This window comes from Symphalangus syndactylus, chromosome 8 (assembly GCF_028878055.3).
Source record: "Symphalangus syndactylus isolate Jambi chromosome 8, NHGRI_mSymSyn1-v2.1_pri, whole genome shotgun sequence".
Taxonomy (NCBI): Eukaryota; Metazoa; Chordata; class Mammalia; order Primates; family Hylobatidae; genus Symphalangus; species Symphalangus syndactylus.
In genome coordinates, this window is record NC_072430.2 from 53,701,456 (window position 1) to 53,727,066 (window position 25,611).

Sequence of the window (25,611 nt, forward strand, 5' to 3'; positions counted from 1 at the left end):
AAAGGGGAGACAATATGTTCCTGTAAGAAAAATTCATAGTGCCCAAAACATACCCATCACCACCCCCTCTATAGATGGGAAAACTGCTGAGGTTTAATTTGAGTGATCTGCAGGATAGTTAAATGAAGCTTGAGAAATACCTGTTTACAATAGTTATACATTGTCACAATAATTTTCAACATAATGAGTCAAATCCAGATTAGGATGTGGCAGAGGGATTGTGAAATGCCAGACAAAAAACTGGAGATATTGGGCTAGGAACCAGAAGAGCTGGGATCAGGACTTGCTACCAGTCAGCTGAATGACCCGGAGCAAGCCACTTAAGTCCTTTGGGCCAGTTTCCTCATCTGTAAAATGAGACAACTGGACTAGAACAGATGGTCTCTTGGGGCTTATCCAGAGCAAAAATTCCTTGGTTTCTTTCTTTTTTTTTTCTGAGATAGAATCCTGGTCTGTCTTCCAGGCTGGAGTGCAGTGGTGCGATCTCAGCTCACTACAACCTCCGCCTCCTAGGTACAAGTGATTCTCCTGCCTCAGCCTCCCGAGTAGCTGTGATTACAGGCACGCACCACCATGCCTGGCTAATTTTTGCATTTTTAGTAGAGACAGGTTTTGCCGTGTTGGCCAGGCTGGTCTCGAACTCCTGACTTCAGGTGATTCACCCACCTCGGCCTCCCAAAGTGCTGGGATTACAGGTGTGAGCCCCTGCACCCATCCCTATTTCTCATAATAATAAGATACTACCAAATATTGATTAATTTAGAGAAATCTCTAAATTTGTGTTTTTGCTGCTCTTTTTCTCATCCTTATTACTGCCATAGCCCTTCTAGTTTCACAGTGAGGTGGCTATTTTATGATTTGTATTTTTACATTTCTGGTATCATATATACTTGTCTCTCTTTTAGGCAGCTCTGACCTGTGATATGTTCAAAATTGTATTAAGGTTTTAGTTACAGGTACTCTGGTTGGGTAGTGGAGCTCAAACCAAAACCAACCTTCTCTCTTTGGTGGTGGAAACGGAAGCTGGCACATTCTGTGTTCCAGTGTGTCCTGAGGCCTTTTTATGAGTAGCTGCATTTCTTAAAAATTGCCTGTGATGAAGTAAATGTGCATATATAAATGATTTTCATGACTAATTTTGATTTTAAATTTGGAAATACAGTATTATAGGGGGAAAACATTGGTACCTGACACACAAGAAATTTTCACTTATGATTCCTAATATTTACTTTAAAGAGCCATTCTGCTTGTAACTAGGCAGTTTTATATTTCGTAGTCTCTGCCAGTGGTTTCTAATTTTGGGCCACGAATGCTGGAGAGATATATGAAGTTGTTATAAGGGATTTGATTATCCAAATGAACTCTTATCTGCAGACTGATTTGTACTGGTGTTTTCAGATGTATATAGGGATTTGTGACTAATGAAGAATTATTTAAGGCTGGATCAGTGGTTCATGCCTGTGATCCTAGCACTTTGTTAAGCCAAGGTGGGAGGATTACTTGAGCTTGGGGAAGTCGCGGCTGCAGTAAGCCATGTTTGTGCCATCTCACTCCAGCCTGGGTGACAGAGTGAGACCCTGTCTGGAAAAAAAAAAAAAAAAATTACTTAAAAGTACTTCCTGAATTCATAAAAATGTTTTGTTATTGTATTTTCTTTAGTGATATTAATGAAGATCCAAGACACTTAAAAACCTTCCAAAGGTTCATATACACAAAACTTGAAAAACATCCTTTTCTAAAACCATGTCAAGCAAAGCATGATGTAGACTTAAAAAGAAAAAAAAAGAAAAAAAAAAGAAAAGAAATGATGTCAAGAGGTTAGTGAAATGGACAGAGAGGTCAACCTGATAGTATACATTTGTTTAAAAGCATGCATATATTATGTAGTTTCTTTTGTAAGCAGAACTTAGAGAATTTAAGCAATCTTTGCTTTTTCACTGAATAAAAACCACACTGTTTGTCTTTAGGACACTGAGTCTCAAGAAAAAAACAGACATTTAAAAAATCCCTCAACACTTGGTTGATACTACCTGAAAAAGCTCTCTAAATTATAAAGAAGAGATATTAAGTTCATTTCTGATAAGATGATTAGTTTTGTTGACTGAATTGACATCATGCTCGAAATAAGACATAAGCTGTAGGAACTAAATTCAGTTATTGCCAGAAGTTCACCACATACCAAATGTATTATTCTAAGTGAATAAGAAAATGAGATTTATTGATATTATAATAGAAATATTGAACAGTAGAGAAGTGTGATGCCAGGTGATGCCACTAACATGAGTATGCTTCTGGCCATTAAAGGAGGAGGATGTATGACATCTTGCATCCATCATTGATTTACCTTTCCACTTTCTGCATAAACCTTGAACAGGTTCATGTGTTTTTTTTTGTTTTTTTTTTTGTTTGTTTTTGTTTTTTGAGATGGAGTCTCCCTCTGTCGCCCAGGCTGGAGCACACTGGTACAGTCTTGGCTCACCGCAATCTCTGCCTCCCAGTTTCAAGTGATTCTCCTGCCTCAGCCTCCTGAGTAGCTGGGATTACAGGCATGCGCCACCATGCCTGGCTAATTTTTGTGTTTTTTGTAGAGATGGGGTTTCACCATGTTGACCAGTCTGGTCTCGAACTCCTGACCTCAAGTGATCCACCTCTGCCTCCCAAAGTGCTAGGATTACAGGGGGGAGCCACTGCACCTGGCCAGGTTCATGTGTTTTTATACTCATTTAGTTACCCTGTATTTTTTTAGTTATCTTTGGAGATGGAAGAGATGTGGATAATCCAGAGATGATGCTCGTAGTCAAGAAAGAATAATTGTGGCCTTTTGATTGGGAGCCAAGTTTTATGAAATCCCACGGAGTCAGTCTTCAGATCCAGGGTTCTAATTGGCTAGAGATCTTCCAAGTTATTTTGCCATATTGTTTTCTGAAGGGAAAGGAAATACTATCACACATTTATGCATCTCTATATAAAATGGTTAGAAATGGTATCATATAGGTATTGTATGTTTGTGATCATAACTGCCTGAATAAAGGTTAAAATGTCCTGGGAAAATGGGAAAACTTAAGCAGGAGGAAATAGAGATAGTTTATTTTTAGCAATTTAGAATGTTCCATTTAAAAGCAGTTAAACTGGCTAGAGCTGTGGGCAGGGGGAGGGGTACTGGGGTGGTTTAAAGGCCATAGCTATTATGGTGAGTGCCTGACATTTTGATTTGAAGTGTGTCTCGCCTGTGTATTTTAGAACCAGAAAAATTCTTGGAAAACTACCTTTTTTTTTTTAAACTGTGTACCCAGATAAAATAGTTTGTTATTCCAAATCTAGAATTGAGATTTTAATTTTTATTAATTGTTCTGTCAGTCTTTCAGGCATTTGGCTTCTTTGCTCATTCTTTTAAGATTTAAGTCGGAGAAGAAAAATCACATCTATTAGTTTTGATTACTCAGATCAATAAATTGAAAAGGAAAATTAGAATCATTTAAATTTGACTGCATATGATGAGAGTCTGCTAAATTAAACTATAAATTATATGTTTATTAAGCACTTTAACACTTACTAAAACAATGTTCTAAATTGAACTATTTCCCTCTGTATGTGTTCTTAGTTATTGATGGGTTATGGTTCAAGAGGCGAGCTGGATGAGGTTTCTTAACTCTTTGAGGTTGGTTTGGCAAATTTAATTAAGCCTTAAGTGGCTCACTCTTTTTTTTTTTTTTTTTGAGACAGTGTCTCACTCTGTTGCCCAGGCTGGAGGGTAGTGGCGTGATCTTGGCTCATTGCAATCTCCGCCTCCCAGGTTCAAGCGATTCTTGTGCCTCAGCCTGTAGAGACAGGGTTTTACCATGTTGGCCAGGCTGGTCTCTAACTGCTGACCTCAGGTGATCCGCCTGCCTTGGCCTCCCAAAGTGCTGGGATTACAGGCATGAGCCACTGTGCCTGGCCAAGTGGCTCACTCTTGAGGGCTCAAGCAGTGCTGGTATAATGTTGCTGGATAAACGGTGAACACCAGTACATCCCAGTGTATGATGCAGAATAATCCACAAAACATGATTTATAGAAGTAGTGATATTTAACAAAGAAAATCCTCAACACTTAATTTGTAAAATGAACAGTGCAAATTGTTTTTAAGTCTTGGTCTTGAAAAATACTGTAAATGGCTTAAAAACCATATGCTTGGCTGGGCATGGTGGCTCACGCCTCTAATCCCAGCACTTATGAAAGGCTGAGGTGGGAGGATCGCTTGAGCCCGGGAGTTGGGACCAGCCCGGGCAACATAGGGAAACCTTGTCTCTACAAAAATCAAAGAAACTAGCCGGGCAAGGTGGTACATGCCTGTTTTCTCAGTTACTTGGGAGGCTGAGGCAGGAGGATCATTTGCACCCAGGAGGTTGAGGCTGCAGTGAGCCATGATTGCACCACTGCACTCCAGCCTGGGTTAGAGAGAGAGAGAGATCCTCTCTTGAAAAAACAAACAAACAAAAAAACCCCAAAAATACTTGCCAAAAAAAATGAAAACAAATTAGTATATATTCTTTTAGACTTTTTTGTCTACATGTACATATATGTAGACATGTTTATTTTACTTTATTTTTTTAAATGGAGCCTTGCACTGTCACCGAGGCTGAAGTGCAGTGGCACAATTTCAGCTCACTGCAACCTCTGCCTCCCGGGTTCAAGCAGTTCTCCTGCCTCAGCCTCCCTAGTTGCTGGGATTACAGGTCACCACATTGCCCAGCTAATTTTTTTTTTTTTTTGTATTTTTAGTAGAGACAGGGTTTTACCATGTTGGCCAGGCTGGTCTTTAACTCCTGAACTCAAGTGGTCTGCCCGTCTCAGCCTCCCAAAGTGCTGGGATTTCAGGCATGAACCACCGTGTCTGGCCAGACATGTTTATTTTTATAAAATTAGTACTGTACTCTTTCTCTCTCACTATATATATTTTTATGAATTTTTTTTTTTTTTTTGTCTTTGAGACAGAGTCTCGCTCTGTCGCCCGGGCTGGAGTGCAGTGGCGCGATCTTGGCTCACTGCAACCTCCTCCTCCCGGGTTCAAGTGATTCTCCTGCCTCAGCCTCCCAAGTAACTGAGATTACTGGTGCACGCCTCTGGGCCAGCTAATTTTTGTATTTTTAGTAGATATGGGGTTTCACCATGTTAGCCAGGCTGGTCTCGAACTCCTGACATCCAGTGATCCACCTGCCTCAGCCTCCCAAAATGGTGGGATTACAGGCATGAGCCACCATGCCCGGCCTTTTTGTTTTTGCTTTTTGTTTTTTGACATAAGGTCTGGCTCTGTTGCTCAGCCTGGTGTGCAGTGGCGTGATCTTGGCTTACTGCAGCCTCTGCCCCCTGAGCTCAAGCCATCCTCCCAAGTGGCTAGGTAACTACAGGCACGCACCACCATGCTTAGCTAGTTTTTGTATTTTTTGTAGAGATGGGATTTTGTCATGTTGTTCAGGCATGTCTTGAACTGATGAGCTCAAGTGATCCACCCACCTCAGCCTCCCAAAATGCTGGGATTACAGGCATGATCCACCATCTTGGTCTCTGCCAATGTTTCATTTCCTACTGAAAAGTGTCATTTTTTTTTGGTTGTCTTTTTTTTTTTTTTTTTTAATGGCTGTACAGCTGGGCGCGGTGGCTCACGCCTGTAATCCCAGCACTTTGGGAGGCTAATAGGGGCAGATCACCTGAAGTCAGGAGTTCGCGACCAGGCTGGCCAACCTGGTAAGACCCCGTCTCTACTAAAAATACAGAGAATTAGCCGGGTGTGGTGGTACACACCTGTAATCCCAGCTACTCAGGAGGCTGAGGCAGGAGAATTGCTTAAACCCAGGAGGTGGAGGTTGTAGTGAGCCAAGAATGTGTCACTGCACTCCAGCCTGGGCAACAGAGTGAGACTCTGTCTCATAAATAAATAAATAAATGGCTGTACAGTCTTCTAAGGTATGAATAAGTAGTAACTTACTTAAGGCCACTTTCTTATTGATAACATCTGGAGCATTTTTATTTTACTGCTGTTGTAAACAACGCTGGTGGGGAACTACTTAAGACATATCTCTGTGTTCACATAGGGGAGTATGTCTATAGGATGCATTCTTAAAAGTGGAATTCTGGGTAAAAAATAAAAGCCTTGGTAGGTGCTGCTAAATTGCTTTAGACGTTGCATTTTACATTTCTAGTAGAGTATTTGAGAATACCTTCTTCCTACAGTTTAAACAGTTAAAATTTAAAACTATAATTTTAAAAAGAACAAGTAACCCGACTTTAGGAGTTGGAACATCATCTGAATACTTGACCATCATTACTGGTTAATCTTATTTTTAAAAGTTTACAAACTAAATTAGTTAGTGAGGCAGATAGCATCACTTCCACAGTGATTTAAGAATCCTGTGTCATTTGAAGCTCACCAGGTTAATATTCCTAGAGTACTTCATTATATTGTTATCCTTCATGTTTAGTAATATCAGAAATTTTGTCAGAAATATGTCTTGCCACATGTGCAAAACTAACCGCTTGAGTACAGTTTGTCACGCTGGATACAGTGTAAGCAGCCTTTATGTAGCTGCTGTCGCAACTGTTTTCGGTGTTTTTGCTCTCTACCAATGATTCTCACCTAGGGGTTCTTTTGCTCCCCTCCCCCTCCCCCTGCCGCACACACACACTCGCGCGCGCGCGTGCACACACACACACACACACACACACACACACGGTAATTTGGCAATGTCTGGAGAGACCTGGTTGTGACACTTGAGTGAGGATTGAAGCGGGAAAGAGTAAGGACTTGCTACTGGCATCTAGTGGCAGACAGGCCAGGGATGCTGCTAAATATCCTACAGTTCACGGAAGAGCTGCTCACAATAAATAGTTATCTGATTAGCTTGGCTTGGTGGCAAGTGCCTGTAGTCCCAGCTACACAGGAGGCGGAGGCAGGAGGATCACTTGAGCCCAGGAGTTTTGGGTCAAATAAAAACAACCCACCAAACCAAAAAAGAGTTATCTGGGCCTATCAACAGTGCTTTACACAGAGGAGTTAGGGTGCTCCATCATACAACTGTCTGATGATTTCTTTGCTTAAACCGATTCTACCCCATTTCTTATGGCTGCATGCCACACTCACCTTTAGTAGATCAGAATTCCTTGCCTAGAGCGGCTGGCTACTCTTGACTTTGTGTTGCTGTTTCTAGCTTTTTCATGTTTTGCTCAGCGGTAGGGACAGGCAGGCCAATTTAGTAGAGCTTGGCAAAGTGAAGCCTGGTATCTTCTGTGAGGCTATAAAAGTTGTCTAAAGATGCAATTTCTGGTTCTGATAAGGCTCCTGGTAATTCCTGGACTGGAAGACTTGGCTATCATTGTTTTGCTGTTAAGTACCCCTTTCCACTCAAATGCAAAAGTAAAACACACACATGCCACCATCCTTCCCAACCAAACCAAAACAAAAAAAACCCCAACAAACAAAAGCAAAACACTTGATGATCAAAGAGAGCCTAAGATAACTTTTCTTATTCCACATTTCGAGTTTGTACTTGATCTGTGCCATCATACAAGAAACCCAACTGGTATGACTGTCCTGAGTGCATTTCCAGTGAAGAGGCTGGGAGAGTCCAAAAGAATGTTTTGAGTCATCAGATCCTTTTAAAATGTCAGATTCTTTCCATGGGATTAATTTAAACCTGTTATGACCCTTTAAAAATCTTTATAAGAGGCCTCAGAGCCATAATAACATGGAATACTGCTTGTTTAGTAGAAGTCTTTCTAAAGGGCACCTTTATATTTGGTTTAATTTTTTACATTGTCAACCATCATGTAAGAGAGAAACAGGAATTTTTGAGTCCTTAACTGGAAAGAACAGCTGCGTAGTGCAGAAAGTCTCATGAAGTAAGTCTCTTTTTGAATAAAAAGGAAGCTCTCGCATTAGAACATAAAGCATTATTATTTTTTCTTCCTTTATCATGACAATTTAGGTTTAGGCTAAGCGTAGTAGTTGTATATAAAGGTGTAAAAAATCAGTGTGCCTTTAAGATAAACCTGTAATTTTTGTTTAGAGGTAGTGAGCTGTAGGTCGGGTTATTGAAGAACAGAGAATGATTAGGTTTCTTTTTTGAACACAGAGTAGAAAGTTTCTGGGCTCTTCCAGGGCCTAGGGAATGGAAAATTTTCCCCTTTGTTTCTTGATGTGTTTCCCCTTTGTTTCCTTTATTGTCTTACTTTAGTGCTCCCCAATAAAAATATGGTACCACAAATGTAGGACACGTGTAATTTTAAATTTTCCAGTAGCCAGATTTTAAAAAAGTAAAAAGAAACAGAAGAAATTAATTAATTAATTTTTTTGAGATGGAGTTTCATTCTTGTCACCCAGACTGGAGTGCAATGGTGTGATCTCTGCTCACTGCAACCTCTGCCTCCCGGGTTTAAGCGATTCTTCTGCCTCAGCCTCCTGAGTAGCTGGGACTACAGGCGCATGCCACTATGCCTGGCTAATTTTGTATTTTTAGCAGAGACGGGGTTTTACCATGTTGGCCAGGCTGGTCGCAATCTCCTGACCTCAGGTGATCTGCCCACCTTGGCCTCCCAAAGTGTTGCCATTATAGGCATGAACCACCGCACCCAGTCTGAAATTAATTTTAATAATATACTTTCTTTAACTCAGTATATCTAAAATATTATCATTTCAACATGTAACCAATATAAAAATGAGCTATTTTTAGATTCTTTTTTTCACACTACATCTTTGAAGTCTCGTGTATTTTATATTTACAGCATATCTCAATAAGGACTAGTCATACTGTTTTTTTTTCAAATTATAGATTCAGGGAGTCCATGTACAGGTTTGTTACATGAATATATCACTCTATGCTGAGGTTTGGTTTCGAATTGAACTTGTTATCCAAATAGTGAACATAGTATCCAGTGGGTAGTTTTTCAACGCTTGCCACCTGGCTTCCCCCTTCTGAAGTCCCCAGTGTTTATTGTTCATATCTTTATGTTCATGTGTACCCAATGTTTAGCTCCTACTTATAAGTGAAAAATATGCGGTATTTGGCTTTCTGTTCCTGTGTTAATTCAGTTAGGATAATGACCTCCAGCTGCATTCACATTGCAAAGGACATGATTTCATTCTTTCTTATGCTGCATAGTATTCCATGGTGTATATGTTCCACGTTTTTTTTTATCCAGTCCACTGTTGAAGGTTGATTCCATATCTTTCCTATTGTGAATAGTGCTATGATAAACATGAGAGTGCAGGTGTCTTTTTGGTTGAACAACCATTTATTTTTCTTTGGGTATATACCCAGTAATGGAATTGCTGGGTCAAATGGTAATTCTATTTTTAGTTCTTTGAGAAATCTCCAAACTGCTTAACATAGGGGCTGAACTAATTTACAATCCCATCATCAGTGTATGAGCATTCCTTTTTCTCTGCAACCTTGCCAACGTGTTATTTTTTGACTTTTTAATAGTACTCATTCCGACTGGTGTGCGATGGTATCTCGTTGTGATTTTGATTTGCATTTCCCTGATGATTAGTGATAGTGAGCATTTTTTTCATAGGCTTGTTGACTGCTTGTATGTCCTCTTTTGAGAAGTGTTTGCTCATGTCCTTTGCCCACTTTTTAATGGGGTTGTTTTTTTCTTGTTGATTTGTTTGAGTTTCTTCCAGATTCTGGATATTAGTCCTTTGTCAGATGCGTAGTTTGCAGATATTTTCTCCCATTCTGTAGGTTGTCTGTTTGCTCTGTTGATAATTTCTTTCACTGTGCAGAAGTGCTTTAGTTTAATTAGGTTCCACTTGTCAACTTTTGATTTTATTGCATTCCAGAATGATAATTCCTACGTTTTCTTCTAGAATTTTTATAGTTTTGAGATCTTACATTTAAGTCCTTAATCCATCTTGAGTTAATTTTTGTATGTGGTGAAAGGTGTAGGGGTCGAGTTTTGTTCTGCATGTGGTAGCCAGTTTCCCCAGCACCATTTATTGACGAGGTAGGACTAGTCATATTTCAAGTGCTCAGTAATTATACGTGGCTAGTGGCTGCTATATTGGTTAGCACAATTTTATTTGGCCTAGTTCTTCTACTCTGCAAGAATTTTACTGCTTATTAGCTAGAGGTCATTCAGACTTAGGTATTCATATACTAACATATACATAAAATTTAAGGAAAAAAGTATGTTTATAGTTGCTTACTTCAGTTACTTGTTTTTAAGATACTCAAAATATATCATGTTTCAGCATTGTAGGTGATGATATAAATTGGCCTGGACTTCATTGGATTTGTGGCTGTGTATGTGCCAGTTTTCTAGTTCCATGTATTCTTTAAACATTGATATGTAGCTGAGAAAGGCATCACTCAAAGAAAAGGAAGATGACTTGTACTTGAATTAAATTCTGACATACCGTGATAGAAATGTTCTAAATCTCGGTGTCATCAGGAAGCTTGTTGATACCTGAAATTAAGAATTTTGGTATTGGCTGGGTGCGGCAGCTCATGCCTGTAATTCTAGCACTTTGGAAGGCCAGAGGGCAGATTGCTTGAACTTAGGAGTTCAAGACCAGCCTGGGCAACGTGGCAAAACCCCATCTCTACAAAAAATACAAAAATTGGCTGGACATGGTGGTGTGCACCTGTAGTCCCAGCTACTTGGGAGGCTGAGGTGGGAGGATCACTTGAGCCTGGGAGGTCAAGGCTGCAGTGAGCCATGATCGGGCCACTGCACTCCAGCCTGGGTGAGAGTGAGACTCTGTCTCAAAAAAAAAAAAAAAAAAGCAACAACAACAAAAAATATGGTATTTGGTGACCAACATTGACTATGGGGCTATATATATCCATGAAGAAGAGTTTTGGGACAAATACTTTGTATTGAGTGAGGGTATGTGAGAGAGAGTGATACTTGAAAAGTGAATTAGCAATTTTTTATGTTTATTTTTTACTTTCCAAATCTTCTTCGGTGAGCATATACTATTTTTAAAATCAGAAATTAACTCTCCCAAATTAATGCAAAAAGTAATTAAATCAAAGCAAGAACAAAACCAAAAATCCAATACCACCAATAGTACACAAAAGTAAAGAGGTTCGAAGATCTGGATTCTAATTCTGGTTCTGTCGTTAACCATCTGTGTGATTTTGGATAAGTCAGTTAACCCCCCCTGGGTTTCCATTTCTTCATTTATAAAACCAGAAATTAAAGTTGCTTGGATTCTTTAGGTCTTTTTGGTCATGCAGTTGGGTAACACAGTTCCATAATAGCTTTTTTGGGAATTTTAAAATTTATTTTTATATTTATATTTAATTAAATTAATTTATTTATTTAAGATGGAGTCTTGCTCTGTCGCCCAGGCTGGAGTACAGTGGTGCGATCTTGGCTCGCTGCAACCTCTGCCTCCTGGGTTCAAGCAGTTCCCTTGCCTCAGCCTCCCGAGTAGCTGGGACTATAGGTATGTGCCACCACGCCAGGCTAATTTTTGTATTTTTAGTAGAGATCGGGTTTTGCCATGTTGGCCAGGCTGGTCTCAAATTCCTGACTACAAGTGATCTGCCCAACTCAGCCTCCCAAAGTGCTGGGATTATAGGCGTGAACCACAATGCTTGGCCCTTTTTTGGGAATTTTTTAGAAGGAATTAGAGTCTAGGGGATTCTCCTAAAATCATTCACACGATTGGGTACAGTGGCTCACACCTGCGATCTCAGCACTTTGGGAAGCCGAAGTGGGAGGATTGCTTGATCTCAGGAGTTCGAGACTAGTCTGGGCAACATAGCAAGACCCTGTCTCTACAAAAAGAATAAAACAAAAATTAGGTGAGCATGGTGGTATGTGCCTCTAGTCTTAGCTATTTGGGAGGCTGAGGTGGGAGGATTGCTTGGACCAAGGAGTTTGAGGCTGCAGTGAGCAATGATTGTGCCACTGCACTCCACCCTGGGCAACAGAGCAAGACCCTGTCTCAAAAAAAAAATCATTCGCTGAAAGAATATTTATTAAATGCCTGCTAAGTAGCAAGCAGTGCCCTTTAGCAGGAAAGCATTTGGAAGAAATTGTCCTAAGTAGGTGTGTGGGTGAGATGGGGGTGTAAAGAAGCAAAAACATGAGAACGAATGATAGAAATAAAATATTTATGTAATACAGTATAATGTAAAAGGTGCTTCCCGGTTTTGTGTCTCATTTGATGTCATTTTTTATTTTGGAGACATGAGGGAGAATATAAGGAAGCAGTTGAGACCATGTGAAAGACAAATAAAGAAGAGGAAGTTACTAAAACCTTAATGGTACTGTAATAAAGCAGTTGGAGTCACCTGGGAAAAGAATATTTGGACTGAATCTGAGAGGAAAATTAAGAACAAGTGATTGTGTTGAGATGATCAATGTGAGGATGGAATCCTGAAATTAAGTGTTCTTGAGTTGTAGAAATAAGAGGAAGTATTCTTTGACAGAGGAAATACATAGAGCATATGCTATTGAGATTATTACTGGGTTTAAAGATGTTTTGAAAGGTGAAACACTAATTTGTATAGAAAGGACTAAAATTACAAATTTCTTAAGACCCTGAAAACATAGATATACCTCTCAGGCTTATATAGCAGTCTCTGAAGGCTTTTCAGAAATCATTAGATTGATTTCAAAATGCCTACATCGTTGGCACTGACCCCATCCATTTATCCACACTTTTCACTTCCCTTCTTTTTAACCATTCTCAAGCTTCTCTTCTCCAAACTACTCACCTGAAGAAGCAAAACATCTATTGGTGTTACTAGCAACACAGTTTAGGAGCATTGGAGAAAAAGACAAGAGGAATTTAAGAGAGGTGGGGTAAATGATAATAGTTCTAATTCCAAGTCTGATTTCCTATTGGACTATATCACATTTCTCTTATTTTAAAATGTCATAACAACTTGAGCTAATGTTTATTTTCACTTTCAAGTAATATGACATTATGGAAATTGAGGTCATGTGTTAAAATACTAGGATACTGGTTTTGTGTTACTTTTCTCGACAAATAACTTTCTCAGAGTCTTCCTAAGGTAGGAAATATTCTTGTTAGAGGGCCTGGGTATAGGTGTGGGTTTATGGACAGCTGTACTGGAAATACATTATTTGTTACAGAAGCATGTGGGTTTGAGACAGTTCAGCTGTATTCATGTTACGTGCTGGTCTCATAGGACTGCAGGGATGCAAATATAATTATATATAATTCAAGAGGGCAGATATGATTGCATCATGCAGTCAAATTAAGTGCTGTAAGAGAGATGTGAGTGAGGGGCCTCTGCAGCTCAAAGGATGGGAGAGATCACATCAGGTTCAGGGAATCAGCCAGGAAAGTCTTCATGAAAGAAGTGTCATTTGAGAGAACCCTCTAAGGATGGGTGGAGAGAGAGGCTGGAGTGGAAAGGGGCCTTCGAAGTAAACAGACCAGGGGTTAGACATGGGATTAGCTGAGCCACAGACTGGGACTTAGAGTTTATGCGGGATGGTGGGGGAAAAAGGAGGCAGGAAAGCAGGAACAGGATAGGAAAGGAAATGGGAGGGTGGGAAACAGTGGAATACTGTGGACCATGTGTGTTTTGCAGCTTTATATTCTGGTATAACCCAAATGATGGTGTTGGTAAACAATGTGATGGGATTTTATATCTAGTGTGTATATAATTTAGTATACATTTCAAAATAAGAATGCTGGCCTATATACATAATAGATATTTATATATGAATGTGTGTGTAACTTATACCAGAAAAGAGTGCTTCTTTTCGGATTTGTTAGGGAACCTACCATTTGTGCAAATGTTTCTACTTGTGAGCACCATGAAGAAAAATTGCTCCCTGGTAGAAATGTTTATGTGTGTGTTTGTGTGTGTAATGGGGAAAGAAAGATGGGTGGAAAGAAAGAAAGATGGGTGGGGGGAGGAGAAATCAGGAGAGGGGAGGAGAGAAGTGGGAATTGGGAAAAGAGGACCTAGAACTTTAAAATGTGATTAGGGTACATTTTTTAGAGGAAATGCCTTTAGGGGACTTCGCCATCAAAAACATTTATTGTCGGCCAGTGCAGTGGCTTATGCCTATAATCCCAGCACTTTGGGAGGCCGAGGTGGGCAGATCACCTGAAATCAGGAGTTTGGGACCAGCCTGGCCAACATGGTGAAACCCTGTCTCTACTAAAAATACAAAAATTAGCTGGGCGTAGTAGTGCATGCCTATAATCCTAGCTACTTGGGAGGTGGAGGCAGGAGAATCACTTGAACCTGGGAGGTGGAGATTACAGTGAGCTGAGGTCGTACCACTGTGCTCCAGCCTAGGTGACAGAGGGAGACTCAGTGTCAAAAAAAAAAAAAAAAAAAGTTTGTTATCAGTAATGTACAATGACAAAGACAATTGTGTTAATTCTTATGAATTACTAAAAGGGAAAACACTTGCAGACTTTTATTTTTCTCTACCTTAAACAAAATCATGGCTGGCTGGGTGCGGTGGCTCATGCCTGTAATCTCAGCACTTTGGGAGGCCGAAGCGGGTGGATCGTCTGAGGTTGGGACTTCGAGAACAGCCTGACCAACATGGAGAAACCCTGTCTCTACTAAAAATACAAAATTAGCCGGGGGTGGTGGCACATGTCTGTAATCCCAGCTAGTCGGGAGGCCGTGGCAGGAAAATCGCTTGTACCTGGGAGGCAGAGGTTGTGGTGAGCCAAGATCACGCCGTTGCACTCCAGCCTGGGCAACAAGAGTGGAACTCCATCTCAAAAAAACCCCCAAAAAACAAACAAACAAAACAAACCATGGCTTAGTGCCTGTAGTCCCAGTTACTCTGGAGGCTGAGGCAGGAAAATTGCTTGAGGCCAGGAGTTCGAGACCTGCTCGAGTAACATAGTGAGACCTCCGTCTCTAAATAAAATGAAATAAAATAAAATAAAATAAAATAAAATAAAATGGAAGAGGGCATTCACATATCTTAATTCATATAGTTGCCAGTATGCTTTTTTTTTTTTTAAAGAGTGTAGCAGTACCAGTTCTTTTGTGAATTAGATAACAGGCTAAAATTCTGTAAAAGAAATTGATGTTTCATTTGGATAGAACGTTTACTTTTGTGAAAACAATACAAGTAAAAAAGCTGTTGAAAGAAATGACTGTTGAATTTGAATATATTAATTGCTTCAGAGGTGTTTATTTTTCTTTTCTTAAAGTGCTGAAAAACTATTTAATTTTAAAATAAGAGTGCTGTTGCATTGTTGCTTAATATAGAAGTATTGTCGAAAGTGCAACCTCTCAGGAAAGATGAGCGAACTTGTTTTTTGGTGGGTAGTTCTTTGCTGCTTAGGATTCCTGTAAATTTAAAAGGTATTATTGGCTTATGTGTTTTTATTGTGAATTACTAAAATATTAGGCCATAAAAATCAAACTTTATGGTACCCTGATAGTGTTTTTAAACCTCTCTATATCTTTTGCTAGCTTAAGGAAATTGTGAAGGACTTTGAAAATATACTTGGCCTAGACTTAGAACTTACTGTGTCTGGGGCTTCCCGATCTTTTCAGTAGGTTCAGAATACTTGTCTTTGGTTTGAATTATAATTTTGTTTCTTGTAGTTCCAAAAGTTACCTGTAATAGCCTCGTTCTTGTCATTGCCTCATTCTTAAGAAGCTGCTTTTTTTGCTTTTGAATATTTGTGGGTGTTTGACACAGTGTATGCTTAAGACAGATGAAAAAAATACTAATAATAGTGTTCATGTTAGCAGGTTCTTTCTGAAAAAGGAAATGCTTAGAAGTTGTTGGTGCTCTTCTTTACACTTGATACGATTCTGTGTGTGTGTGTGTGTGTGTGTGTGTGTGTGTCAGAGAGAGAGAGAGAAATAGAGAGAAAGAGATCGATCATATCCATTCTGATGCCTTCAGTTTCCCCTCTCAGGCGTTTTAGTCTGTATCTCCAGGCTAGAATTTTCTCCAGTACAGACTTACATTTCTAGCTACTACTCGGTCCGGTCCCTTTCACAGGTTTCCTCCCTTTAGGGAGTGGCCCCATCATCTCCGTTGTGGCCTGAGCTTCATTGCTTTGGGCCCTGAATCTTTCTGCTTCTAACTCCTTGGGAGTTGTTTTTTTGGTTTTTGTTTTTTTTTTTTTTGGCGGAGTCTCAGTCTGTCGGCAGGCTGGAGTGCAGTGGTGTGATCTCGGCTCACTGCAACCTCCGCCTCTCTGGTTCAAGCGATTCTCCTGCCTCAGCCCCCCCTGAGTAGCTGGGACTATAGGTGTGCGCCATCACTCTCGTCTAATTTTTGTATTTTTAGTAGAGACAGGGTTTTACCATGTTGGCCAGGCTGGTGTTGAACTCCTGACCTCGTGATCTGCCCGCCTCGGCCTCCCAAAGTGCTGGGATTACATGTGTGAACCACCATGCCTGGCTTCGGGAGCTTTTTGAGTCTGTGCTACTCTCTCCTTCCCCACTCTTGGCTCTGCTCTTTCCTTTCTTCCTATTGTGGGAGTGTCAATAGGTCTCTGTCTCTAGTGTGGCCCCTGTGGACCCACCTTTCATGGAGCTGCCTGCAGGAGCTGGTAGTGTGCTCCCTTGGACCCCACAGCAGAAAATGGAAGCTCTCGGATCTGAACCTGCCCAGTTTCTCTCTAGTGGCGCCCTCTTACCTCCTCCAAGTTCACGGGGAGCTGCCTGCCATGAATGCGCTGTGTATGTGCACCTCTCTGTGCCCTTTCTGCACAGGTTGTTTATTCTCTTGGCTAGGAGAGCCCTTCTTTCTCTTGTGGTTCTGGCCAACTTCTTTTTGCTCTCTCAAGAGTTGGCTCAGATATCACTACCTCTTTGAGGGAGAACTAGGTATCTCCTCCTCATTCCCACTGAGAGCCTTAATCTCCTATAGTACTTACCACACTGATGTCATAATTAGGCAAATATCTATCTTCTTTATGTCTGCGAGTGCATTCTGTTTAAAATTGTGACCCCTCTCTCCCCATGTTCTTTTCCTTGCTCTGCTTATTTTTTCTCTTGCACTTTTCCCTTTTCAACATACCATATGATTTTTTAAAAAAATTTTTATTTATATTTTAAAAGTACAGACGAGATCTTGCTATGTTGCCCAGGCTGGTCTCAAACTCCTGGGCTCAAGCCATCTGCCTGCCTCAGCTTCCCAAAGTCCTAGGATGACAGGTGTGAGCCACTGGGCCGTGCCTGTATTATGTTCTTATTTCTAATGTTTATTATCTGTGCATCCTGCTAGAGCGTAAACTCCAGCAGGACAGAAATCTTTGTCACTTTTGTTCACTGCCGTATTGTCGGTACCTAGAACAGTGTCTGAGCCCTAGAAAATGCTCAAAATTATTTGTTGAAGGAATGTGTACTTGTATGTTGAGGGCCCAGCTCACAGTAGGCCTTGGGTAAATTAAACTGATGATGAACAGTTTATTCTGTTAGATTTTCTAGGGGCTGTCTGTGCCTTGTTTTGGTACTTAAAAGTAAATATAATTAAACACTTCTTAAGATTTTTATGCATTCAGATTAAATGTTTTGTTAACAGTCTGGTTTACTCTATTTATTAGTTTCAGATGTCCGAGTCAGCCAGATGTGTTTCATGCCTTCTCATATTACCCCCCTTTCTTGCGTAAACCAAAACCCAACAACTAAATAAATAAAGATTTCACCAAAGGTCATGTTTTCAGAATACCATCTAAATAGAGGCTAAAATCACGCATGACCCATGGCAACAGTTTGTTGTTGTTGTTGTTGTTGTTTTCCAAGATGGAGTCTCGCTCTATCACCCAGGCTGGAATGCAGTGGCGCAATCTTGGCTCACTGCAACCTCCACCTCCCGGGTTCAAGCAATTCTTGTGCCTCAGCCTCCTGAGTAGCTGAGATTACAAGCACGCGCCACCATGCCTGGCTAATTTTGTATTTTTAGAAGAGACGGCGTTTCACTATGTTGGCCAGGCTCGAACGCCTGACCTCAGGTGATCTGCCCACCTCAGCCTCCCGCAGTGCTGGGATTACAGACATGAGTCACTGTGCTCGGCCTCCACGCCAACAGTTTTCAAACATTTTTGCTCATATAGGCTTGAAAGAATTTTGTAAAACAATGTATTTTTTGTATTGATTCTGAAAAGTTTTTTTTCTACATGTTTACATAGTTGCATAGCATGTAATTTCTAGGATATTTTAAAATGTTGACATTTAATAATTAAACTGTTTCATTACTTTTATATATGTATTTAATGGTACTGGTGGACAGCAATTTGTTTCCTACTATCATCTTCTAAAAAATTGAATTCTTTATTTATTGAAGTTGTATTTCCATTGTACTCATCCAGCATTTTGTCAGAATAAAAAACATTTTTAGACTTCAAAGTCTTATTAACTGATAACCCTCTCATACTTCTCATACTTTAAAAATATATCATTTTAAAATAAAAAAAGTTAAAATGTCTTGTGACCATGAGGCTGTCAATGTTAATTCAATTCAGAAGTGAACAGAATTTGCCATTGCCGTTATCACATAATTCAAACTAATATAAAGGTATTACATTTTGATAAATGATTGTTAAAAATATTAAATATTTATTGGAAATGTATGTCAATGAAATGCATGGGACTGTGGCTTTTTTTTTTTAATTAAATAAATGAGCTCTTCATACATGGGTAAATATTGATTATTGCCAGAATGGGGATTTAGCATCAATTGTCTTTTTTTTTTTTTTTGAGATGGAGTCTTGCTCTATTGCCCAGGCTGGAGTGTGGTGGCACGACCTCAGCTCACTGCAACCTCCGTCCCCTCAGTTCAAGCAATTCCCCTGCCTCACCCTCCCTAGTAGCTGGGATTACAGGTGTGCACTACCACGCCCAGTTAATTTTTTAAGTAGAGACGGAGTTTCAGCATGTTGGCCAGCTGGTCTCGAACTCTTGACCTCAGGTGATTCACCCGCCTTGGCCTCCCAAAGTGTTGGGATTACAGGTGTGAGCCACCACACCCGGCCAATTCTATTTCATACTTTTCTTTTTTATTGTGATAAAGCACTGACAAATCCTAATTATATAAATAAGAGATAGGAATGGGAAGTGTTCTGTTACTGCAACATCACTCAATCCCTTCAACTGTTTCTGAGTTATGTGTCAAAAATCAATCTATCACCAAAAATTATTTTTGATGACAACTGGTTAGATCCTCCTTCAGTATTGTTGAAAGCAGATAAACTACTAGATTTGCAAAAGAATTTGTTTTCCAGTTGCTATTTTCTTAACACTCAAACTGACCCTTTGTTTGGTGACAGGGAGGGAAGTGAGCTGTGCTAAGGTTTGGGATCAGTGAGCAGGTGTGTTTCTCCTTTTAATGTGAGAGAAGGAAGATTTTGAAAGGGAAGCTGAAAAGGAAGAATTTGCAGTGCCATTACAGACAAGATTTCAAGCTGGTGGTTTTAGGATGAAATACATAAAAAAATGGAGTCTGACCAGGCACAGTGGCTCATGCCTGTAATCCTGGCACTTTGAGAGGCCGAGAAAGGAGGATCACTTGAGGCTAGGAGTTCGAGACCAGCCTGCGCAAGAAAGTGAGTCCCTATGTCTACCAAAAATTAAAAAAATAGCAGGGCATGGTGGCTTGTGCCTGTAGTCCCAGCTTCTTGGGAGGTTGAGGTGGGAGGATTCCTTGAGCCCAGGAGTTGGAGGCTGCATTGAACTATTATCACTCTACTGCACTTCAGCCTGGGTAACAGAGTGAGACCCCAACTCTTTTTTTGAGACAGGGTCTTGCTCTGTTGCCTACGCTGGAGTGCAGTGGCGTGATCTCGGTTCACTGCAGCCTCTGCCTCCCAGATTCAAGCAATTCTCCCACCTCAGCCTCCCGAGTAGCTGGGATTACAGGCACACTAACACACCCGGCTAATTTTTGTATTTTTAGTAGAGACGGGGTTTCACCATGTTGGCCAGGCTGGTCCCGAACTCCTGGCCTCCCGTGATCCACCCTCCTCGGCCTCCCAAAGTGCTGGGATTACAGGCATGAGCCACCGCACCTGGCCGAGACCCCAACTCTTAAGAAAAAGAAAATCGAGGCTGTGGAAATGGATTTCCTTAAAATTATCTGTGGAGTAAGATTGGTAAAAGGTTGGTAATTGTTGATCCTGGGTGATGAGTATGTGAAGGTTTATTATACTGTCCTTTCTACTTTTGAGTATATTTTAATATTTATATTACAAAAAGGAAAAACAAAGCAAAAATTATTTGTGGAAAGTTTTACCATGTATGCATTCAAATTTGAGTAGCGACCTTTGGTGCATTAACACCGTTAGTCTGAGTGTTAACAAAATAAGGCATTCTTTTAGGTTGAACCAGATGAAATTTCCAATATTTGACCATCTTGATGTATAAAATTGGCACTTGCATCTGGTTTAACCTAATCTTTTATTGCATATATTAGTTCTTCCCTCTCCATCAGTTTCATTTCACTAACTGGGATTCAGCGAGAATTTTTTTTTAGGTCCTCCCATTCTCAGAGATCATCCTTTTCAGTTAAGATTTGTTGAAAAGAATTTTAGTTTGTTGTCAGTATGTTGTTAGGTGCTACATAGACTGAGTTAAACAGGCAGCCACTTCTTACCTTTATTGTACTAAAGACTTAAGTTATGTTTTGTTCAGTGTCTGTTCTAAGTGTGGACAAACAAACCAGTCAGTTCGTTTAGCAAGGTGCCAAGTGAATGGAACTAGAATGTTTAGGGACAGACAGGTGAAACTTTCACCTGAATAGTACCTGAGAAGTTGGCTTTATTTATTTGTTTATTTTACTATAAATGTGTGAGGTAGGAAAACAAGGCTGCCCAGCTCGTGGCAGTTCTGAGGATGATCCTTGAGGGCTGATGTCGGCCTCCAGTCTTCGCTGAGGAGAAAAGCACCCCTCCTCCCCCGCCCACAGCACCATGGGAGAGAGGCCCTGGAAGTTGACTTTATATAGAAGTTAATCTTCCAGAGAGCTCAGAGTATATCTCTGTGTGTTTTCATCTTTATTATGAAATCTGGGATTAACAGACTGGTGATAGGTATTGTTCTTAATGATTTTTTTCTTTCTTTCTTTCTTTTTTTGAAACAGTCTCACTCTGTCACTCATGGTGGAGTGCAGTGGCATGATCTCAGCTCACTGCAACCTCCTTCTCCTGGGTTCAAGCATTTCTCATGCCTCAGACTCTCAAGTAGCTGGGACTACTACAGGTGTGCATCACCGTACCCGGCTAATTTTGTTTTTGTATTTTTAGTTCAAGATGGGGTTTCGCCATAGTGGCCAGGCTGGTCTCGAACTCCTGGCCTCAAGTGATCTGCCCCGCCTCGGGCTCCCAAAGTGCTGGGATTACAGGCATGAGCCACCGTACCCGGGCAATGATTTCTTTATTGAGAAGGAGATTGGCATCTAGAGAAGTTAAGTGACTTAATCTCCTCTCAGGGTAAGTCAGCATTGGAGCCAGGTTCTCATGGTTTCTCAGTGTGTACTTCATATCCTAGATTAGTGGTTCTCAAAGCATGCTTTGGGGATCCCCAAAGGTTCCTGAGACCTTTTCTGGGGTCTGTGAGGTCAAAACTAATTTTATAGTAATACTAAGACATTATGTTTTTTCCCCGTCTCGTGAGTATACTGTGTTTTCCAGAATCTACATTACCTGTACTGTTGCAAGAAATTGAAGCAAAAGTGGGTTTTGAGAATCCAACTGCTTTCTATTAAGCCAGACATTAAAGAGATGTATAAAAGTGTAAAATGGTGCCACTTTTCTCACTCTTTTTTTTGAGGAAAATGTAGTTTAAAAAATATTTACAATTGTATTGAAATGAATTAATAAATATTAAAATTTTCCCATTTTTAATTTTAATGTGGTAAATATTGGTAGACATAATCCATATTTTTAAAAAGCTCTTTGAGATCCTGAATAATTGTAAAACCAAAAGTTTCATTGAGACCTCTGGGTTTCAGTTTCACCATTCTCAAAATGAGGCCAGATGTTAGGTTGCAGAGGACCACAAGTTGTCATTCGCTGTGTCCCAAGTCATTTGAAGATAGTCTGTTTTCAGTTCTACAGGAGAGATATCCACATCATAAAAACCTTTATTCAATTTGCCCTTCTTTGGTTTCCTTATATGTAGTTTCAGCAGGTGACCAAGTATTAACTGAAGCTAAGCTATGTCATTTTTATTTCCCCATTTGAAGTGGGAAAGCAGCCTCAAGTGAATAGTTGAAGGATCTCCAAGCTGAATTGGTTGTCCATATTTTGCATAAGAGCAATATCAGTTGGACTTCATTGTTTCTCTCACGTGGATTTTTGGATTTGTAGTTTCAGTATATATTTAAAAATTATATATATATATATTTAAATTTTTTTCTCTTAAAAGGGGCCATGCTAATCTTCTCTGTATCATTCCAGTTTTAGTATATATGCTGCTGAAGTGGTAGCACTTCAGTGTACATTTTTATTAAGAGCTTTTTCAGTAAGATCCTGTATTGTATAGATAAGAGACCCTTAACCTTATGGCTGCCTTACACTTTTCTTTGAAAAGTTTTAAGGACCTTCCTTAAAATGAGTATTTGCATTTATTTGGCAACTAAGTTTTATAGGTAATGTATCTAATTTGTTTTTCCCTTTTTTTCTTACTCCCTCTTCCCCTCTCCTTCCCATCTGCTGTCTTCATTACTGCTTTTTTTCTCTCTCCCCTTCCCCTCTTTTAATTGCCAATATGACCTTGGGTGAAATACTTAGTCTCTATGTATCTTGGATTCTCCATTTGTAATGTGTGATGTTGTGAAATAATTTCTGTAAACCACATAGAACATTGTCTGGCTCACTATCAAGGATCAATAAATGTTAGCTGCAATTTTTGTTGTTGTTATCATTAAAGCAGGTTGGCAGTTCCTGGAATGTATTGAGTACTCAATAAATGGTGGTTATTTATATTATTTAATATTACCACATTGCACATTTGCTTTTAGATGGTCTATTGAGTTTGGCTGAGGCAGATGTGTAGTAGGTGTAGTAGTAGTATTATATGCTGTCTTAATTTTTTAATGAGAATGGTTTTCTTTTTTACGAAATGGTGCAGATGCTGATACTCTTTGGCTGTAATCCAAATATTTAGTAGGCATTGTGGCCTTTATAAGCCTACTCCTGAGAACAGCCCATTAATTAAATGGGAGGTGTGGAGATTTGGTCCTTGTAAATCACCATTTAGAAACGGAGATGTATTGGATTCATATTTTGTGTGTGTGTATGTTTGTAGTAAAGTCATAAAAAAGACTCTACTACTCTACAGTCTAAGTGATTCCTCTTGTTCTTAGTTTTCAGCTGTTAGTGGACACTAGTCAGGTATAATAAAGTAGCTTCTTATTCAGTTAAGTTTGTGTTAAATATATGATCTTATTTGTGAATGTCATGAATAAGTAATTTAAAGATTATTTTATGATTACTAATTGTTAATGGATCTAAAGGCACTTAAAATTCTAAGGATAGAACAGTGACCACCAGCAGTATAGGGTTCTGTGTGCTGGTAATACACCCGTATAGTAGGGCATTGAATGCCTAAAAACTGCTAATCATTGATCGATTAACTATTACTTGGGTGGATAGTAGAGTCTGATTTAGAAGTCAGAGTATGGTATGTGATATTTGAACTGATTCAGCAGGGATTTGAAGCCTCCTTATTAAAGGGTATGTTATTAATAATATAAACTTTAGTGGAAGGAGGAGTGGTCTTTTTGTAGCCTATAAGATATGTACTTGAATATAATCTGTGTTACTGAAATATACTTTTGAGCAAAGCATTTATCTTTGGTGAATTTGGGTTTTTCAATTGCAAAGTGAGTATCAAACCTAGCCAGCCTAGCTCACTGGGTTGGTAGGATCATTAAATGCAATTACTCATTTTGATCCAGTGTTGTGCCTTCCATGAGAACAACAACAACAAAAAGCAAAAGGGCGGGGAGGGGGAAAGAAGAAGAAATAATACGTTTTGAGAATGCTTGAAAAACTTGAGCATTATACAGGTTTAAGTTAGCATTCTTCCGACTTTCAAATGTGAGGGCATTGTTTGTGGAATATTCTGACTCCAGCTTGTGTTAATGCTTTTACTTTTGTTGTTGTTGTTTAGGTTTATCAATGACAGATAGAAGATTTAAGTATCGTAATCCTCTATTTTTATGGCCATGAATTGAAATGAAGAATGTATGTATTCAAGTTTGAATATATAGACATGCATACAATAGCAGTGCTGTTCATGACACTGTAGTTAAGCATTTGTCAGAGTTTCCACTGTAAACTTCCCTTTGAATGTTTTTTCATTTTAGCTTGGCTTTCCTGTGGGTTAAAATTATAGGGCCTGAATATTTTTGGATGGAAACTTTTTCCTTCTCTTTAATAGGGAATGAATGCATGCTATTAAAAAAAACTATCTTTTCTTACATTTTTTAACATTTTATCATAAAAGTTTTAAAAGCCACTTCTAGGCAGTTTTTTTCTTTAAATCATTAAGTGTGTTAAATGTTGTGACTTCATACCTATAAACAGTTTTTCTTTGCCTTTGTAGTTTTTCCTCTAAAAATTGTCAGTCTTCAATGTATTATCTAATTGAAAGATTATAAATAATTTTTGTAAACTAATTGTAAGATATAAAAAAGCAGTGGTATATTGAACATCTGGATACCCATCCCAAGTTAAGAAAAAGTAAACTGCCTAGAATTCATAAGCTTCCTTAGACTTTCATCACTAAAAGTGTTCATTGGTCTTTGATTTAAATATTTGTAAAGTGTGTTGGAAACAGGCCAGGACTTAGACTGCCCCTTTATATCCAGACACCCCCTTCTAATGGATGTCATGTGGTACGTGTGTTCTGGTCTCATGTGTCGGATTGGGTGGCTCCATGACCTAAGACCATCTGGTCTATAGGCAAGGCATAACGTGGCCCAGAGCTTCTACCCAACAGAGATGAGAGTGAAATGATGTTCCAGCAGAACCTTTCTCTAGGGAAGTTTGAATTTGATAAAGAGTTGTCGAAGGCAGGAATAGATGCTGAAAGACCCAAGAAAAAGAAGCAAAGAAGTGATAAGCCATGTTGATAGGGCAGGGAGGGTGAGGTGTGGGTTGATCTGCCTTGATCATCGCTTCACTGAAATTACTCTTGTCAGGGCCACCTCCATGTCACATGTCTCTCAGCAACGTTGGACATTTGTCCACATTTTCCTTGTAGAAACATACTCTTCTTTGGCTTCTGTGACCCTGCTCAGGTTTTCCTTTTTTTTTTTTTTTTTTATTATACTTTAGGGTTTTAGGGTACATGTGCAGAATGTGCAGGTTTGTTACATATGTATCCATGTGCCATGTTGATTTCCTGCACCCATTAACTCGTCATTTAGCATTAGGTGTATCTCCTAATGCTGTCCCTCCCCCCTCCCCCCACCCCACAACAGTCCCCGGAGCGTGATGTTCCCCTTCCTGTGTCCATGAGTTCTCATTGTTCAATTCCCACCTATGAGTGAGAACATGCGGTGTTTGGTTTTTTGTCCTTGCGATAGTTTACTGAGAATGATGTTTTCCAGTTTCATCCATGTCCCTACAAAGGACACGAACTCATCATTTTTTATGGCTGCATAGTATTCCATGGTGTATATGTGCCACATTTTCTT

At 39.6% G+C, this 25,611-nt stretch overlaps 1 protein-coding gene and 2 non-coding genes across 5 annotated transcripts in view; 1 reads left to right on the top strand and 2 right to left on the bottom strand.

The window, feature by feature from the left end:
* PPP2R5E (protein phosphatase 2 regulatory subunit B'epsilon) overlaps window positions 1–25,611 on the top strand; it is a 184,550-nt gene that overhangs the window by 47,446 nt on the left and 111,493 nt on the right. The window lies entirely within an intron of this gene.
* Window positions 20,748–20,889, bottom strand: LOC129489050 (small Cajal body-specific RNA 20). Its single transcript, XR_008659871.1, has one exon. It is a non-coding gene; the product is annotated as a small Cajal body-specific RNA 20 (non-coding RNA).
* LOC129488937 (U6 spliceosomal RNA) lies at window positions 22,289–22,395 on the bottom strand. The gene has a single exon (XR_008659778.1). It is a non-coding gene; the product is annotated as a U6 spliceosomal RNA (small nuclear RNA).